Source organism: Dermatophagoides farinae, chromosome 1 (assembly GCF_024713945.1).
Source record: "Dermatophagoides farinae isolate YC_2012a chromosome 1, ASM2471394v1, whole genome shotgun sequence".
In the NCBI taxonomy this organism is placed as follows: domain Eukaryota; kingdom Metazoa; phylum Arthropoda; class Arachnida; order Sarcoptiformes; family Pyroglyphidae; genus Dermatophagoides; species Dermatophagoides farinae.
Genome location: NC_134677.1, coordinates 1390988 through 1397210, shown reverse-complemented (window position 1 = coordinate 1397210; position 6223 = coordinate 1390988).

Genomic DNA, 6223 nt, shown 5'->3' with positions numbered 1-6223 from the left:
ATAAAGTGAACACATTCGTTTATTCATTCATTTTAGTTGTCATTATGATTATGGTGGTGGTGGTTGATGGTTTTGAATTTAAAATAAGAATGAATAATAAAAACAACAAAAACAATGAAGGTTAAACACACACACACACACACACACACACACAAAATGAAAATTGCAGAAAAAAAAACAACAACAACAAAAAATTGACTCACGATTTTTCCATTTTTATTTTTGTTTTTTTCACTTTTTTTTTGTTTTTGTTTTTCATCATATTCATGCATGCATGATGAAGAAATTCAATGTAAAATGAGTTGATGATTTGTTTGAATCAATGCCATACATATAGTACGTATTCGGCGATTTTCATTTGATTATTATCACAAATCATCGATGATGTGTGTGTGTGTGTGTGTTTATGTTTATTATTTGTGATTGATTTTGAATTGGAAATTTTGTTGTTGTTGTTGTTGTTGTTGGTTTTTCTGAATAAATAATCATTCAATAAGTTATGTTTCGAATTTAAATTTGTTTTTTTCGATTCACTCTCTCTTTCTCTCTAGTTATTTTGATCGAATAAAAATTTATTCAAAAAAAAATCTAGTCTGATTGTTGTTGTTGTTGATCAGCTTTTCCAATTTCAATAATAATGATAACAACAACAACAACTACAACCAGAAAAAGAAAAAAAACGAAATTCTGGTTTTATCAGCACCATACACACTTGGGACACAGTTGAGAATCATTTTTTTATTTCTTTCTGGAACATAACCATTTTGATCAATCCATCAAATCATTTTTTGGTTGCAGAAAATAACAGCGACTGTGGTGATGGTGGGGGGAAGAAGAGGTGTTCCAACCATCAACCAAACAATAAAACAACAACAACAACAACAACCAAAAGGAAAAAAAATCGATTCATTTTAATTTGAAATCGAATCCAACAACAACAACAACAAAAAAATTTTTTAAATTTAAATTTGCATTTTTAAAACTAACCACCGACACACACACACACATGGAATAAATTTTCTATATTTCATTTCAAACCAAAATAAAAAACATGGAAATTTATTGAATTTTGAAAATTGGAAATTTTATCTACACTGTGGCTGTTGGTTATGACATACTCGGATGATATAAACATCGTACATTGGGATTATTATTTTTTTTTTTTTTTTGTATTTGAATTTGAACGGTAACTGTTTTTTTATGTCCAATTTTCGGAAATAAATTTTTCTTTCCATCTTCCATCTTTACCGTTACATAATAATTTCCATAATTTTTTTTTTTTTTTTTTTGGTGAAAAAAAATGCAAATATTTACCAATTTCCGAACAACAACAATTTGTCTGTCACATAATGTTCTGAATACAGGATTCATCATACACACAAAACTATTTGTCATAATTCTGATTATGATGATGACAAACAGTGATGTTTGTGTGTAATAGGAGAGAAAAAGTAAAAAAAAAAATTGTCATCCAATAATGACAAATGATAAGTTCTTTATATATGGTGACAGTGGGGACTCTTCTGGTCGATATTTTTTTTTTTTTTTTTTGTTGAATTTGTTTTTTTTTGAAAAAAAACAAATTTTGAATTCATATTTTCATCCCAGAATCGTAGCCGGGAATATTTGATCCAGCTAGCTAGCTAGCCAACGCAAACAAATAAACAGAGGAGACAAAAACCTTTTCGATGAAAATCCTTATTAATGATGATGGTCGACGACGATGATGATGATGAAAATTGAAAAATTAAAATTTTCATTCAAAAAAAAAATTTTTGAAAATTCATTCTTTTCGTATATATATCATAATTAAAATTGATGGTAGTTGAAACCGAATCGATCCAATCCGATGAAAATGATAGATGATTTTTATCCACCAGGAATGATTATTGGTCATACGATTTGGTCAAATAAACAAACAAACAAACAAACAAGCAAACACTTTTAGAGCTCGATTTATCCAATAATCTTGTCGGTAAACAAACAAATAAATAAGTAGAGAGAGAGAAAGAGAAAAAAAATTTTTCAATGCCAAAAAAAAATGTCATCATCATCATCATCATTCTCAAACATTCCAATGATGGTCGTTGGTCCTGGGTAGATGATGATGATGATCAGCGATGATTGTTGAATGAATGGATGGACAGAAAAAAAAAGTGTCAAAAACAAAATTGATTATTTGCCAACACACACACACACACACACACACAGTGTATGTATTCAATTTAATCTCTTTGTGAATAGCGGTGGCTAGCTGAATTTTTTTTTTTATTCCATGTTTTTGTTTTGTTTGAATGAACGATACTTGAAAATTTCTTTTTTTTGAAATAAATTTTTTTTTTGAAATTTTTTCAAACATTGTTCAAATATAACATCGAACCATTTTCTTTCTTTCTGACCATACACACACAAATATGACAAAGACAGACGAAAGCAATTGAAAAATTCCATTTTTTTTACTGTAATATTTCCCGTATTTGCAGAAAAACAGGAACTCTTCAATCATCGGTTATACACACACACACATACACAGTGTACTTTGACACTTTGATTTGTCATACACACACACACACACAAGCACACCGTAAGGCAATCAAATAATGGAATGGGATGTAAATGGAGAAAAAAAACCGCAAAAAAAAAATTTCTTTGTATAGTGAGGAAAAGAAGAAGAAGAAGAAAATATGCTGCCCGGGACAGGTCCATCAAATCATTGAATCGATTGATCGATTCGATGATATTCAAACATTGTACAACGATCTATGGATACTTTTTTTTGGGGGGGGGGGGGTGAAATAATCCAATTTTTTTTTTTGAAACGCTTCAAAATTTGGAAGCCAAAAAAAAAAAAAATTCAAGCATCTCTTACTCTTCACCAATTAGCTACGATTAAAAAATATCGGCGGATGCACAGGAGAAAAAAAATTTCGATCAAGATAACACATCACACACACACACGCAGACACACACACATCGATCACATTAGATTTGAACAGAAAAAATTTTTAGAAATTTTCCGGCAAACAGTTTTAATTTTAATTTTTTTTTAAATGAAAAAAATTTTCAACAAACAAACAGAAAAAAAAATTTTCATTCAATCCACAACATCATCATCAGATTATGGCACGTGATTTGTTGTTGTTGTTGTTATCGTCTACGATAGACGAGCGATAGATGTTGATGATGATGGTGATAAGATGATGATGATGATGATGATGATAATGTTTCTCACACTTGAAAACACTCGAATTTTTATTTTTCTTTTACCAAAGTACTACAAATACATCGATATATTGGTAATGTATTGTATTGGGTCAATAACAAATATAATAAGCTCAATTATATAACGACGACGACGACGACTACGACTACGACGACCATGATGGTGATGATAATAATATGGACAACAACAACAACAACATCATTGAAGCCGGTTAAAAAATACGGTATAGTTTACGGTAACTTTTTTTTATTTTATTTTGTTTCATTCTCAAAGTACAACATGGCACACGACAATCTTTTTTTTTTTTACTTCAGAAAACAAAGTGTCACAATCAAGTCACAACAACAGTAACAACTACAACAACAATCAAGTCAATTCACAATTATAAATGTGTATGTATGCCGTGTGCACAGACACTTTTACACTTTTCAATATCGATTCATGTAAAAAAAAAATTTAAACTAGCTAGGAAGGGGACCAAACTAGAACCAGAAACAATTTAAAAATTTATTTTCATTGAATTTTTTAAATTTGAAATTTTTTTTTTTTTTTTTTTTTTGATTTCAAATCCCGGAAAGTGAGAGAGAGAGCGAAAAAAAGTTTCAAATTGATGATGATGATGATGATGATGGAACAAAGATGGTTTTGTTACCAGAATTCAAATGGATATACAACACAATGATTGGAAAGACACACGGTTTTTTTTGTCAAGTCATTGCATATCATGTGTAATGTGTGTGTGTGACTTGACTGATTGATTTTTTGTTTTGTTTTGTTTGTTTCAATGGTTGTTGTTTTTTTTTTTTTGCTATTTTTCTGATTTTTATCGTTGATGAGAAAAATTTTCAATGTTTTTTACACACGCACACACACGCGCATACACACTTCAGGATGTCATTGTCATGAATGAAAAGAGTTAATTATTACAGGAAAAAAAACGACAACAACAACAACAACAACAAGGGTCAACATCATGAGAGCGTTTCTCATCGATCGATAGATGAATCGATCCACTATGTAACAATAGCCCCAGAATAATAACGAGCTGTAATTGAGCTGTAAATAATTTGATTTAAAATCGTTTTTATTATTCATCAAATCATCATAATGATGATAATGATGGTAAATGATTTGCATAATGATTTGTGCGTGCATGTGTGTTTGTGTGTGTGTAGTATTTATTTACTACTACTGCTACTATAATACTGCTATTTAGTTGAAAATATCCTGTATTATAATGATGATGATGATGATGATGAACAAAACAAAAAGTGTCAAAATATAATGTTTACAACATGTAAACAAAAATTCAAATCAATGAATGAATGAATGAATGAATAAATGTGAATTGAACCTGAAATGGAAAACAAAACTGGCACTTGAACACTGGGACTTATTGCTCGCTACATTGATGTTTAATTTTTTTTTTTTTTTGTTTATTTGTTTCCATTTTGTGTTTTATTTATTGAATGAATAAAGAATTTGGAATATAATTTTTTTTCCATTTTGCTTTAAATAAATTCTGGTATTTGAATGATCATTTTGTCCAAATTTTTTTCCGCATTTTATGCAAATGTATTCTGTGGCTGTGATGTGTGTCGATGACAACAACAACGACAATATTTCAATCATTATTATCAGCAAATTGTGAAATAATCGTTTTTTTTTTGGCTGTCGTCATCGTCATCGTCATCGTCATCGTCGTCGTCGTCGTTGTTGTTGTTGTTGTTGTTGTTGTTGTTGTTGTTGTTGTTGTTGTTGTTGTTGTTGTTGTTGTTGTTGAAAATTCAACAACATTAATAACTGTGCATGCATTGCTAATGATTTGGATTGTCGGTTGTCGCTGATTGTTGATATTTTTGTATATCTCTTGCACACTGTATGGATCTGAATGTAAAATTCATCATCATCATCATCATCATCATGTTGATGATGTATTTAACTGGCCAAAAATATGTGGCAATTGAATGTCAAGAGATACTATGAGAGAGACTGGAAGAGAGTGAAATCCATAAATCATTGGCTTATTTTTTTTCTTCTTGCTTGCCATTGTGGCTTGTATATATTCGGTCGGTTGAAATCTATTTAGGCTGTTGTTGTCCGTTGTTGTTGTTGAAAAATTCATCAGAATTTTAGTGAAAATTTTTTTTCTTTTGACAAAATAATCGACCAGCAATGTAATCCAAAAATAGCATTCGATGACAAATGTTGACTAAAATGAATGAATGAATAAATAAATAAACAATCAACTAAAAACAAGAAAAAATAAAATCATACCGAATCATGGTGATCATTCCTCTTCATTTAACATTTTCTTGTCGAAAATAACTAAATGAAAATTTGTAAAATTTTCAAATTTGTCAATTTTTTTTTGTTGATATTTTGATAAAAATTTTCTTCATCCATCGTACATATTCATAACTTCGAATTCACTGAATAAAATATTGAATGAAATTTGCATCTGAATATGATGATGATAACTGTGAGTCGAGTAAACATTTGCATCAATTCATTCTATAGACAAAAAAAAAATAAGACAATGATAAATTGATTTGAAAAAAAACGAAAACGCCAAACACTGTGATTGAGAATTTCATTTCATTTTTTTTTTCTCAATGATTAAGAATCAATATTGTACAAATAATCTATCAACATGATCGCAGAAGTGATTTTTTTTTTCTCTCTCTCTCTCTCTCTCTCTCTCGCTCGTTTGTTAATTCAGTAAAAAAAAACAGAAAAGAAAAATGACGCTTTATATGATCTGTTTGTATATGAGAAAAGAAAAAATTTATGATGAATTTTCTCTCTCACTCTATGCAAACAAGAGATGTGCTCGAAATTAAAATACATAAAGTAAACTTTATGGAAATGATGATGAAAATTGAATAAATCTTTCTGGTTCTCTCTCTTTTCTCTCCAACTATTAGTTTATATCTTGTGATCTTCATCATCATCATCATCATCATCATAATGATTCATCGATTTCGAGTTGAGATGGTT